A 14,775-nucleotide genomic window follows, 5' to 3' on the forward strand; every position below is an offset into this window, starting at 1 on the left:
TACAGGTTTACGAGTTGGCCATAAGCCCCTCATGCATGAGCTTCCATCTTAGCTCCACTTTATATTTCAGATTTTCATATTTCCTTACAACATAGAAGGAGGCCATTCAGCCCAGCAAGTCCATGCCGACTCTCAAAGCATACTTGGTGATGCTGGAGGAACTCAGCAGGCCAGGCAGCATCTGTGGAGAAAAGCAGGCTGTCAACATTTCAGGTCAGGACCCTTCTTTAGGACTGAAGATAGGAAAAGGGGAAGCCCAATATATTGGAGGGAAAATCAGAGCAGTAATAGGTGGACAAAAGAGGGGAGGCGGGGTGGGCACAGGGTGGCAACAATGGACACAGCACCAGTCCCTGCGGCAGACCACTAGGCACAGGCCTCCAATCAGAGAGACAACCATATACTACCACTCTGTGGCTTCTCCTGCTAAGCCAGCATTGAATCCAATTGACTACTTCATCCTGAATGCCAAGCGACTTAACCTTCTGGACCATCCTCCCATGTGGGACTTTATTAAAGGCCTTGCTAACATCCATGTAGACAACGTCTACATCCTCCCTTCATCAACCTTCCTGGTAACCTCTTCGAAAAACTCTATTAGATTGGTTAGATATGACCTGCCACGCAAAAACCATGTTGACTATCCCTAATCAGGCCCCGTCTATCCAAATACTTATATATCCTGTCCCTCAGAATACCTTCCAATAATTTACCTACAACTGACATCAGGCTCACCGGCCTATTATATCCCGGCTTATTCTTAGAGCCTTTCTTAAACAACGAACAACATTAGCTATCCTCCAGTCCTCCGGCACCTCTCCCGTGGCTAAGGATGTTTTAAATATCTCTGCCAGGGCCCCTGCAATTTCTGCACTAGCCTCCCACAAGATCCGAGGGGACACCTCATCAGCCCCTGGGGATTTATCCACCCTAATTTGCCTCAAGACAGCAAGCACCTCCTCTTCCGTAATCCGATATGGTCCATGACCCCATGACTTTTTCTTCAGTTCTATTGACTCTGTGTCTGTTTCCTGAGTAAACAGAGATGCAAAAAATCCATTTAAAATCTCCCCCATCTCTTTCGGCTCCATGCATAGATGACCACACTGATCTTCAAGAGGACGAGTTTTGTCCCTTGCTCTCCTTTTACTCTTAATATAGCTATAAAAACCCTTTGGATTTTCTTTCACCTTGTCTGCCAGAGCAACCTCATGTCCTCTTTTAGCCCTGATTTCTCTCTTAAATTTTCTCTTTCATTTCTTATACTCCTCAAGTGCCTCATTTGATCCTAACTGCCTGTACCTGATATTCACCTCCTTCTTTTTCTTTACCAGGGCCTCAATATCCCTCGATAACCAAGGTTCCCTAAACCTGTTAGCCTTGCCTTTTATCCTAACAGGAACATACAAATTCTGTACTCTCAATATTTCACTCTTGAAGGCCTCCCACTTACCAAGCACCTTTTTGCCAGAAAACAACAAATCCCAATCCATGCCTGCCAGATGTCTTCTGATGCCATCAAAATTGGCCTTCCTCCAGTTTAGAATCTTAACCCTGGGACCAGTCCTATCCTTCTCCATAATTATCTTGAAACTAATGGAATTATGATCACTAGATCCAAAGCGTTCCCCTACACTCACTTCTGTCACCTGCCCTGTCTCATTCCCTAAGAAGAGATCCAGTATTGCATTCTCTCTAGTTGGGACCTCGACATATTGACTAAGGAAACTTTCCTGAACACAGTTGACAAACTCGATCCCATCCAGTCCTTTTACAGTATGGGAGTCCCAGGCAATATGTGGAAAGTTAAAATCACTTACTATCACAACTTTATATTTCCTGCAACTGTCTGCTATCTCTCTACATATTTGCTCCTTTAAATGCCGCTGACTGTTGGGAAGTCTATAAATATAGTACCATTAATGTGGTCATCCCTTCTTTATTCCTCAGTTCCACCAAAATTTCCTCGGTAGTCGAGCTCTCCTGTACGTCGTCTCTGAGCACTGCTATGACATTTTCCCTGATGAGTAATGCCACCCCTCCCTCTTTAGTACCTCCCCCTCTTAGACATGATAATGTCTGTAAAAATGGAACCCTGGAACATTGAACTACCAGTCCTGCCCCTCTTGCAAACAAGTCTCACTAATGGCTACAACATCATAATTCCACACGCTGATCCGTGCTCTAAGTTCATCTGCCTTACCGACAATACTCCTTGCATTGAAATAGATGCAACTCAGAACATTAGTCTCACCACGCTCAACCTTTTGGTTTCCATCTTTGCTTGTAGTCTTACATCTACTTTCCCCACAGCCTCTCTACTTGCTGTCCTGCCACTCTGGTTCCCATCCCCATGGAATTCTAGTTTAAACCCCGAGCAGCACTAGCAAACCTTCCTGCCATCCCTTCCACCCACTACAAGGAGTAATTTAAAGCAGTCAAGTAGCTTACTATTACATGTTTGGGATGTGGGAGGAAACCGCAGGACCTGGGTTAAAAGCTTGCAGTCGCAGGAAGAATGTGTAAACTCCACACCAACAACACTCAAGGTCAGGATTGAACCTGGGTCATCTGAGCTGTGCGGCAGTAGCACTAACTGCTGCATTATAAGATATAAGATATCTTTATTAGTCACATGTACATCGAAACACACAGTGAGATGCATCTTTTGTGTAAAGTGTTCTGGGGACACCACGCTTCCGGCGCCAACATAGCATGCCCACAACTTCCTAACCCGTTCACCTTTGGAATGTGGGAGGAAACTGGAGCACCCAGAGGAAACGCATGCTATGTCGCCCTTTCTGTGTTTTTCTTGATTTCCTGAGCATCTAAGTTTCTACCAACTCAGTCTTGAATATACCCAGTAACTAAGCAATACAGGATCCTGGCCTCTGGCTACAGACTGCTAAAGATTCACAACCTGCAGCAAAGAGACTTTTCCTCCTCCAGCTCTTCCCTTGCACATCCTGATGGGCAGGCTCCACTCATACTGACAGTGCGAGGATATCGACAGGTTTGTTGCTGTTTCTCTAGGATAGAAAACACTGGGAGGTACGTACTGCAAATACTCACTCCCTGGGACCAGACATCACTCACCACTGGGTGGTGCATTGTCTTCCCAGAAGTGTCAGGAGCAGAGTCCTAATTATACTTTGAAGAGTCTGTACTGTGTTGTAAAAAATTGAGAAGCCAATATTCTAAATATGACAACAAAATTAAACATGTTTTTCAAAATGTCAATGCATTTTTTATTAAGCTAAGAAGAGTTATGTAAATTCAGCTTTCTCAGTCAATAATGCAAAGACAGAAATTGTGACCTTGCTTTAATGCTACTTACTCTTTAAGGATATTCATTCAATTTTCTTCCTGACACAAATGAACAACCTGAAATAATTCTTTCTTTCAACCCCGATGATCTACTAATTTTGTGAATTATGCTCACACTTGTTAATAATGTAGTGACATTAATTTTTCCCCTCTTTTTTCCTGTTTAATCTTTCATGGGATTGTTTCATTGGGTTCCATTTTAGTTTGGCTTTGAATGTTTGATCTCAGCTGCCTTCCCTATGAATACTTTATTTAGCAAAAGGCTGCTTCAAGGCCCCAGTTACAAGCCCATGTTTTATTTGATGTCACAATCTCATTACATACCAGTCACTCACAGATCTCCCAAGGCAATGCTCACTAATTAACACCCTTTTATCAAAATTATTAGATGGCACAAATGGATGAAGTGAAGAGGAGTTCTTCTCGGTGTCCTGGAGCCAATATAACCAACACTTTAGATAATGAGCTGGAACTTCCTGGGAAATGCTCAGTTCCCTTGAACGGGCCTCTTATGTGATAAAGATGAACTCTTGATCTCTCAGTCCACCTTGTCGTGTCCCTTGCACTTTACTTGTCTACCTGCACTGCACTTTCTCTGTAACTAACACTATTCTGATTCAGTTGTGTTTTCCTTTTGTACTACCTTGATGTACTTATGTATGGATTGATCTGTCTGGAGGGCATGCAGATAGAAGCTTTTTCCTGGATCTCAGTACATGTACCAATTACCAGTTCTACTCTGAACTTCCAACATTTATTGTCGTATTGGGTACTCCAGACCAAATTCAGAAGTCCTGGATCTGCTGGCTGCTTTGCACTGAGTTTACCCGAGTCTACTTTGATGTTGGACTCTTCATGGAGGAGTCTGAGAAACCTGCCTTCTGAGTTTAGGTCGGGTTAATGCTTCAGGAAGAGTAAACAGATCGTTAATTGGTCAGTGTAAATTTCCCTTTAGTGGAAGTAAATGGTGAAAAAGAACCTAAAGGGAGTTGATGAAAACATGTAAAAGAATAGGCTGCAGAACCAAGGGGAATTAACAAGGGGGATTGACAATATTGTTCTGCTGGGTGATGGCATGGGCCCAGTGGATTGAATGGCCTCCTGCTGTGAATGGAAGGGTATTAGTTATCTCTCCATTAGTATAGCCTGGCCTGGACTAGTCCCACAGCCCTGGCCTCAGCAACACGTAACACAGAAAAAGCAGCATTATGTGCTCCTAACAGCCAAATTAACCCATTTGGTCTCACCCTATCAGAGATATTTCCTTTACTGTACTATCCCTCCGCTGCATACTCTGCAATTGAAAACTAACTTTGTTTTCCTTCTTTCCCAGTTGTGATGAAGGCTCCTGGACCTGAAAAGTTAATTGTCTCTCCTTCTATTGATGCTACTTGACCAGCATTCTGTTTATTTTATTATAAGGTTTTATTAACTTAATTGTTTTTAATTCATTGAGTTTAGTTAAATATGTGCAATATTTTTAACATTTAAATTTTTTATGATATCAGAGCATGAAATAATTTTTTGAATTTATAGGCTTCCTCGCACCCAAGTACATGCAGCTTGGTAGGTTAGTGGGCTACTGTATGTTGTCAAAGAGAGGAGAATTAGTGTGAATGTGTGGTTGATTGTGGACTTGGAATTGGTGGATTGATGGTTTGTTTCTGTGCTGGATGACTCCTTGATACCATGACAATCAGACATTGAACGGAGAGGTACTGGAGACACCAATGGCCAACTCCAAGTTCCATGCTCATGCGTTTGTGTCTAGCATCTTTAAAGTGGTCAAACTCTTCACAGGGAAGTTATTGAATAAAATTTGGCATTTAGACACATAGAGATAAACTGAGGCAAAATCTAGATTGTAAGAAGAGTCTTGAACATGGAGTGGGATTAAAAAAGAGTTCCAAAGCCTGGGACTGAAGCGGCTGATGGCATGGCCACTAATGATGAAGTGATCAAAATTGAGAAAGTGTGATGGGACAGAATCAGAAGAGTATGGGGCTCTTAGAGACTGCTGGGGACAGGTCAGGGGGATGAGATGGTGGATGTAAGTGAGGCCACAAAGGCAGTAAGACATTTAAATATAATGTCAACTTCAAATGGAAGTCAATGTATACTTGATAGAGATCAAAAATAAAACCTCCAAGAAATAACCAATTTTTTCCCTTTGAGAAAAGTGCTTTGCATTGGTACCAAGATGCAAGAGTTTAAAATGTGGTATCCACATTTAGAAGATTAAAATGCTGTAGACAGACCATGGTGCCATTGAGTCTGTGCCAATATTTTATCCATGAACCATAGATTGATCCCATTTTATTGATAAATGCTACTCCCAACATTCCTTGCCTTAAAGTAACTATTTTTTTACAGCAGTTTCAACAATAAATTGCAATAGAATTGCATATTTGAACAATTCTCCAGGCAATGTTAATTATACAATGTAAAGGCAGATGCTGGAAAAAGTGAAAACAGATGTTTCTGGAACACTCAGCAGGTCAGGCAGCAACTGTGGAGAGAGAAACAGAGTTAGTTTTTCAGTTTGATGATCTTTCATTAGAACATCCTGTTTGGTGGTGGTATTTCTTTGTGTTGGTCAAAATTGAATATTTTTAGTTATTAAAAACTTCTGTCAAAAGGTGCATGAACTTTCAATATCTATAAGAAAATCTAAAATCTTAATACTGTTAACATGTCTGCATTCAGAGTCCTGTTACTTTATTAAAATTTACCATTGTCTACAATCATACCACTGACTAGTACTTTCTACAGACAAAAGGGATTGGCCAGTAGTTCAAATGTGCATTTCAAAAGCTGCTTGCAACTTTGTTAGAGAAGAATAAAGGTGTAAATTCTTCATGGTGACATTTATTGCTGGTATGGAGTTCTATCTGTCAAAAATAAAACATTTTTTTCCAAGTAGGCCTTTGGGTGTGTTTAAGATTGTCTAAAATGAAAAAGGAACCAAAATCGAACACCATTTAACTTTTCAAAAGTATACTTCTCCATAGATCTTTTCAGCTAGTGGAAATAATCTCTCAGTGTTTATCTTATTAACAGTTGGTAATTCTGAATCATAGAATTTTGCAGGACAAAATTACGTTATTTAACCCATTGTATTTATGTTGGGTCAGTTACGGAGATAGTCCCACTGTTTACTCTTTCTGCACAGTCCAATGAATGTTCCATTCTCATATTCATTCAATTCTCTATTAAAATTTCATCTCCTTTCCACATGATAACATCTAGCTGAGTTTAAAGAAAAATCATCTTCACCCTCTGCATTTTTTTTTGCTAATTAACTTAAATCTACCATTCTCTGTTGTCAAACCTCCTACTGGTAGGAGCAGTTTAAAGAGCTGTCAGCTAGTCACACCGCCACCATGGAAAAGATCCTTAACTTTACGAATCCTTGTTTGCTAACTGTGATCTTGAATCCTGGTGGCAAATACACGCTGGATCTATGCAGGATCCTTATCACCAACAACAAAAGGCCTGCTGAATGCATAACATGATGGAAGGAGATATTTTTCTATGTAAACATGGCACCAAACTTGCAAGATGTATCCTTGTGGTGACAGATATATTCTTGTGACTCTTGAAGCTTTGCACTGACCCATCCTTTTTGGGCACCATATGTTAGTTAATAAATTTGCCCCACAGGTAGTGGGTTTATTTTTATTAGTGTTTTGGATTCTCTTCAGTAATTTCTAGAATCTTATCCAACTCGGAAACATTTTTTATTTCCAAGATGAAATAAAGAGACTAGCAATGATTGAAATCCAAAACAAAGCAAGTACTGCAGTTGACTTGAAAGAGAGAGAAAATGAGTAAGAGACTGCTGGAGGAACTCAGCGGGCTGAGCAGCATCTGTTGGGGGGGGGGGGAGGAATAGTTGACGTTTTGGGTTGCAACTCTGCATCAGGACAGAGAGAGAGAGAGAGAAAGGTTGAGAGGGAAAGATTGAAAGGAGAGAGGGAGTGTTTTGTTTGGTTCCCGGTGAAATTATAACAAGATGTGCTCAAGGAAATACACAAGAAGGGAAACATGTCTGATTGCACTAATGACAGAGAGGTCTGCTTGTTGCTTGTCACAGGGAAAGTCATCACAAGGATCCTCCTCAACAGCCTCCATCCACCAGCTGAAGAACTCCCCCCACCCCCAGCATCACCATGACCTGGTGAAGGTCATGTCCATTGTCCAGTGGTGCAATGGACATGACCTTCACCACATGACTAATCCAAGAAAGGTACAGGGAACATCAACCACCACCATACGTAAACTTTCTCAATGTCATAAGAACTTTCAACTACACCATCAGAAAGGGTTTCTCCAGTTTGGCTGTGTTCAGAAATTAGTCGTCATCCTCTGTCTAAGCTATGATAACACGCAAGCCATGATCTTCACTAATAGATCCACCAGAAACCCAATCCCAGTACCAGATGCGGTCAAGCAAACCTCTTCTCATTCCTCCTTTCTTAAGTACCTCAGCTTTCTTCCAACAAACTCTTCAACTGTGCAGTTAATCCACAGGACAAGTGGAAAACTGTTCATCATTCTCCATCTGCACAACATATCCAGGATCACCCCAGTCTCAGTCATTGGGTTACACTAATGCAGGTGACTCTTGTGTATGTGCTCACTTGGAAGCCAAATTCCAAAGTTGATAACTTCACTGAAGCATACAAGAGGATGGACCTTGCACTAAGCACCTGGAAGATAAAGGTTCTTTGCCAATCTGCCCTACTGCACAACTCTCCTCTTCAACAAACAAGATCCACGTTGAGACCCCAGTCAAAGTGGATCACTTCCCATGTCTTGGGAGCCTCCGCTCAGTAAGGAGGGACATCGATGGCTAAATTCACTACCACCTCCTGAACTCCAGCACAGTCCTTGACTGCCTAAGGAAAAGAGTGTTTGAAGAGTGAGACCACAAACCCAGCACTTAAGCTCACGTTCTACTGAACAATAATAATGGAGGCAAACTCTCTTCAGATGGTATTTCGAAGCATTGAAGTACTCTAAGCATGACCTCTGCAAAATCCTCCAAATCTGCTGGAAAACTTCCTCAGAGTTAAGTCTCTGATAGTGCTGAAGCAGTTCCAGAGGACAGGTTACATTGTCCTTACACCTGATGCCAGACTCCAAAAGCAAGTGTTCTACTATGAGCTCCATCACTTCATGTGATTTCTAGGACAACATGAAAAATGCTTGGAGAATGTCCTTGAAAACTCCTTGGAGAAAGGTAACATCATCATAGGCTCATGGGAGTCCCTGAACCAGGACAGTTCAAACTGGCAGAGGAAGGTGCAGAAGGGCACAGAGGAATAAATGGAGGTCTCCAATAGGAATAAGTGGAGGCCAAATGCTAGCAGTGGATAGAGTGTGCAACAGTCCAATCAATCCAGCCACCAGTCAAGTCAAAGTCCTCCTGCCGCACTTTTGGCAGTTTTGTGGATCTTTCATAGGGCTTATTAGTTACCTCAAAACAGATGGAACTGGAGTGGAAGTAAGTCATCCTTGACCCTGAGGGAGTGCCAAAGCAGATTCATTTTTGAACAGGTCATCCCTCCAATTTCTGACCATCCCAAGTACCTGAGCATTTGGTCATAGAAATTATCTTCTCAGTGCCGTCCAACTCACCTTGAAGCCAAAGGACACCCAAGAATCAATTGTACTCTCTTGAGGTGTGAATGGATGTTTAATGCTTTAGAGCTTGATTGAGAACATCTACAGGAAGGTAAGACACAGTTCACGTCCACTGCTGCCTGAGGTATTTACAACCTGCTTCACCTCATTAAAATTAGGTGAAATGTAGGAATCTTTTCAATGCAGCCTGTTGATGAGTCATGAAGTTATACAGCACGGAAACAGACCCTTTGGCCCAAATTTCATGGGTTTTGTCTTCCACTTAACAGCCCTTGAGAGCTACAGAAACCTGACAATAACCATTTCCTATCTTGTGTCACACAAACCATCTTTTTCAATTCCTTTAGAATTTGCAGTAATGTGCAGCATTTCACATCACATTATTGTGGTGAAACAGACGACACAGTCAACAAATGAGTGATCAAGGTGCAGAATGTGCATGCTGGGAGTGCAGACTGGGATCTTGGGCAGACGGTTTAATGTTCCCATTTTCTGTATGTAATTGATGGAGAATAGTTTCCATCCTGACCAAAGAATCACAAGAGGCCTGCTGATCTCACTGTAAATTTTTGGTCTAATCTCAGTGTGAGACCACTGATTGATGAGCTGTGCTGCGTTCCTTGGTAATATGTCAACCATTTTTGGAATCATTTCTATGATGATTGAAATGAATAAATGATATATGGATAAATACAGTGAGAGTGAGTGAGAGAATGCAAATGAGAGGGAGAGAGAGTGATAGAGTAAGAATGAGAGAGAAAGAGGGGCAGAGAGAGAGGGGCAGAGAAAGAGAGGCAGAGAGAGGGGCATAGAAAGAGAGGCAGAGAGAGATGCAGAGAGAGAGAGAGAGACAGAGGGAGAGGGAGAGAGTGACAGAGGAAGAGGGAGAGAGCGACAGAGGAAGAGGGAGAGAGCGACAGAAGGAGAGGGAGAGGGTGAGAGGGAGATAGAGAGGGAGACGGAGAGGGAGAGAGGGAGAGGGAGACAGGTGTAGGGGGAGGGAGAGGGACAGAGGGAGGGAGAGAGGGAGAGAGGGAGAGGGAGGGGGAGGGCAGAGACGGGGAGGGGGACGGGGAGGGAAAAAGGCAGAGAGAGTCAGAGAGACGGAAAGAAAGAAACAACAAGCAGGGTAAATCACACGGGGTTGCAGCGATTAGCACGGGCATCTCAAAGCTCCTGAGACCTGTGTTTGCTGTTGACCTTGGGTGTTTAAGTTTGTGTGTTCTCTCTACTTCTGCTGGGTTTCCTGAACTGCTGGTAGGTTAACTGGTTGCTGCAAATAGCCCTTAGTGTAGTTAAGTAATAAAAACAAAGCTAAAGGGGTTTAATGGATATGTTAGAGAGAATAAGTTGCAGGACTACAGGAAAATGAGAGAGGAAATGAGATTGATGGGATTGCTTTGGTGGGAGCCAATGGGCTGAATGGCCTCCATCTCCGACATAGCCTCAGGAAGAAATCTTTGGGTCTGTGGATTTCAACGGGAAAACATGTCTCTATAAAGACGGGATTAAGAGGCAATAAAAACTGAAAATGCTGGAGTTTCAGCAGCTGTATTTTGTTTTGCTCTTCCGTAAAGAAGCGCATGACTTGTGAACTATGCCAATACCTTTGAAACGAATTCAGCATTGTGAGAAATGTCATACCAGATCTGTTGTCTTGGCAACACTTTACCATATGGAGGTACACCCCTCTGTTGGGACAATACAAGCATCTTGGAGCTTGTTTTATCTTTTGGATTCAATCTTGCCTTTTATGTAAATTTGTTCCTCAATGAGGTTTTGTATTTTCTTATTTTTGTTCTCATTCTGAAATCATTACTTTATTCTTCAGTTTCTTGAACTTTATTCTTAACCCAACCATGCCTCACTAGTGGATATTGGATCAGTGCTTAATTTCTTACAAATTCAGGTCAGTGTAAGGTCAATGAGGACAACATTGTGAGGTAACAGTGTGAAGTGGAAGCAGTCCCAAAGTCAAAGTATTACCAGTGTTGGAAATCTGAAACAAAAGGATAATACTGGAAAAGCTCAGCAGGGCAGGCATCATCTTTGGAGAGAGAAACAGAGATAATGTTTCAGATCAATGCTCAGCTGCAGTTGTTGTCGTCTCTGCATGAAGTACGGCGGCGTTTCCTGATCTTTTAAAATGATAAACCCACTTGTTCACAATCAACAAAATACTTGCACCTCTGTCCCCTCCAATATTTAAGGTACCCCCAGCAGATAAGATAAAACAGAATCCAAAACAATTCTATCAGAATATTAAGGGCAAAAAGGTAGAAGATAGGGAGAGAGTAGGTCCCCTTAAGGATGAAAGTCAAAGTCAAGATTATTGTCATATGATGATGATATGATATCTTTATTAGTCACATGTACATCGAAACACACAGTGAAATGCATCTTTTGCGTAGTGTTCTGGGGGCAGCCCACAAGTATCGCCATGCTTCTGGTGCCAACATAGCATGCCCACAACTTCCTAACCTGTACGTCTTTGGAATGTGAGAGGAAACCGGAGCACCCTGAGGAAACCCAGGCAGACACGGGGAGAACATACAAACTCCTTACAGACAGTGGCCGGAATTGAACCCAGGTCGCTGGCGCTGTAATGCATAAGTACATGTATGCACAGGTACAATGAAAATCTTACTTGCAGCAGCATCACAGGTACATAGCATCAGAGTTACAACATTCACAAGAAAAACATAAATTAAACAAAAATTATGCAAAATTATACAAGAAAGAACATAATTAGAACAAAAAAATACAAGTCCATTGTAATGCAAAGTGATCAAACTGGTCATAGTGTTGCTATACTGAGATAGTGATTAGGGTTTTGCAGGTTGGATCAGTGTGGTGTTCTATTGTTGAAACCGCAGGAAGTGGGCAAAGTTTTAAATTAATGCTTTTTGTCTGTATTTACTAAAGAGAAGGACATGGAAACCAGTGAAGTTAGGATAGGGAACAGTGATTTCCTGTAGCATAGCAAAACATATCAAGGGAGGTGGTTGGAAGCCTTGAAATACATAAAGGTGGATAAATTCTCATGGCCTGAACAAGTGTATCCCAGGATATTATGGGAAACAATGGAGGAGATTGCTGTATCTTCATTAGCCCTGGGTGAAGTAATGGAAGACTGGAGGATGGCTAATGTTTTACCTTTATTTAAGAAGGGCAGCAGGGATAAGCTAGGGGGAACTGTAGGCCAGTGAGCCTTACATCAGTGGTGGGAAAGTTATTGGAAGGGATACCAAAGGACAGGATTTATTTGCATTTGGAAAGACAAGGACTGATTCAGAATAGTTAATATGGTTTCGTGCATAGGAAATTGTGTCTCACAAATTTGACTGAGTTTTTTGAAGAGGTGGCCAATAGGATTGACGAGGGCAGGGTGGTAGATATTGTCCACACAGACTTTAAGCAAGGCCTTTGTCAACGTCCCGCATAGCAGGCTGGTCTGAAAGGTTAGAACACATGTGATCCAGGGTGAGCTAGCAAATTGGATACAAACTTGGCTTGGTGGTAGAATGCAGATGGCGGAAGTGGAGGGTTGTCTGTCAGAATGGAGCCCTGTGACCAGTGGTGCGCCGCAGGGATCAGTGCTGGGTCTTTTGTTGTTTGTCATTTATATTAATGATTTGGAAGAGAATGTAGGCAGCATGATTAGTAGTTTGGCAGATGATACCAAAATTGGTGGCATAGTGGACAGTGAAGAAGGTTGTTTAAGGTTTCAACAGGATATAGATCAATTAGGAAAGTGGGCAAGGGAATGGAAGATAAAATTGAACTCCGACAATTGCAAAGTGTTGCATTTTAGAAAGTTAATCCAGGGCAGGAAATTCACAATGAATGCCAAGGCCCTAGGGAATGTTGTTGAACACAGACCTTGGGGGTACAAGTATATTGTGGTAACACAGGGAGGCAGAATGGTGAGGAAAGTGAATGTGTACCTGTCTTCATCAGCTGAGGCATTGAGTATAAGACCTTGGATGTCATATTGTACAAAGTGTTGGTTAGGCCACAATTGGAGTATTGTGTGCCGTCCTGGTTACCACACAATGGGAAGGATGTGATAACACTACAGAGGGTGCAGAAAAGATTTTCAAGGATGTTGCCTGGATTGGAGTTCTTGAGTTATAAAGAGAAATTGAACAGGCTGGGTCTGCTTTCCCTGGAGTGAAGGAGGTTGACAGATGACACGATAGAGGTAGACAAAATTATGAGAGGCATCGATAGGGGAGATAGCTAGTATCTATTTCCAATGGTCGGGGAGCCAAAACCAAAGGGCATATTTTTAAGGTGAGAGGGAGAAGGTTGAAAGGGGATCTGAGAGGTACGTTTTTCACACAAAGAGTAGTTGGCATTTGGAAAGAGCTGCCAGAGGTGGTGGAGGCAGGAACAGTAAAAACGTTTAAGAGGCATCTAGATAGGTAGTTGAATGAGCAAGTCATAGAGGGGTATGGAATTAATGCAGGCAAGTGGAATTAGTACAGATAAGTATGATATTCAGCATTGATACTGTGGGCCAAAGGGCCTGTTCCTATCCTGTACAACTCTATCACTCTATTAATCAATGATGACATCATGAACCATTCCTTTTATAGAGTTGGCACTATCCTGGGGATTCCAAGGACCACGAGTCCCAGGCCTCGGGCAGTTAGCTCACCGAGTATATTTTTATTTGCTTTTACTACATTTGTGAACTTTCCAAATAAGTTATAATGATACATTATTCAAGCCTGAACTATAATCTTTGGTGGCCTCAAAGGTGTCCATCACCCTTGGCTGGGAACAACTGTATAACATGGTGAATTGACGAGGTGGATGGAGAGTTGAGTGGTGCCTCAACGACGACCTCTCACTCAACGTCAGTAAAACTAAAGAACTGATTGTTGACTTCAGGAAGGGGAAGGAAGGCAAACGCGCTCCAGTCTACATTGGGGGATCAGCAACAGAGAGAGTCAGCAACTTTAAATTACTTGGCGTTAACATTTTGGATGATCTGTCCTGGGCCCAGCACATTGATACAATCACAAGTAAGGGGTGCTAGTGTCTTTACTTTCTGAGGTTAAGGAGGTTCAGCTTGTCACTGAACACTCTAACAAACTTCTGCAGATGTGCTGTTGAAAATATCCTAACTGGATGCCTCATGGTCTGGTACGGCAATTTGAATGTGCAGGAACGTAAGAAGCTGCAGAGAGTAACGGACTCAGCCCAATACATCATGAGCACATCCCTCCCCAACATCTGTAATATCTACAGGAGGTGCTGCCTCAGGAAGGCAATGTCCATCATCAAAGATCCCCACCATCCGGGCCATGCCATCTTCTCGCAGCTATCATCGGGCAGGAGGTACAGAAGTCTGGTCCCACACCACCAGGTTCAAGAACAACTACTTCCCTTCGACCATTTGGTTCTTGGACCAACCAGCACAACCCAAATCACTATAGTTCAGCAACACTATGACCATTTTGATCACTTGCACTAAAATGGACTTTGATTTTTTTGTTCTATTATGTTCTTTCTTGTAAAAATTGTGTATAATTTATTTAATTTATGTTTTTCTTGTGAATATTGTGGCTCTGATGCTATGTGCCTGTGATGCTGCTGCAAGTAAGTTTTTTGCTGCACCTGTGCATACAAGTACTTGTGCAAATGACAGTAAACTCGACTTTAACTTTTGCTGGTTGGTAGATCTAAGACCAGAGGAGGGAGCCCTCTTTAGAGCCAGGCCTTTGGGAATGGGTTTATGAAAGAGTGGCAGAGTTTGGAATTCTCTTCTACAATGGTAGTTTATACTGG

The 14,775-nt window shown here is 42.3% G+C and overlaps 1 long non-coding RNA gene across 2 annotated transcripts in view; it reads right to left on the reverse strand.

Annotated features, from left to right (window-relative positions):
• The window catches only part of LOC127580843 (uncharacterized), a 241,613-nt gene that overhangs the window by 15,078 nt on the left and 211,760 nt on the right, over positions 1–14,775 (reverse strand). For both annotated transcript variants that reach the window (XR_007957887.1, XR_007957886.1), the window contains exon 3: positions 89–181. This is a non-coding gene — a long non-coding RNA (uncharacterized LOC127580843). The remainder of the gene's footprint in view (positions 1–88; positions 182–14,775) is intronic.

This window comes from Pristis pectinata, chromosome 20, assembly GCF_009764475.1.
Source record: "Pristis pectinata isolate sPriPec2 chromosome 20, sPriPec2.1.pri, whole genome shotgun sequence".
Taxonomy (NCBI): domain Eukaryota; kingdom Metazoa; phylum Chordata; class Chondrichthyes; order Rhinopristiformes; family Pristidae; genus Pristis; species Pristis pectinata.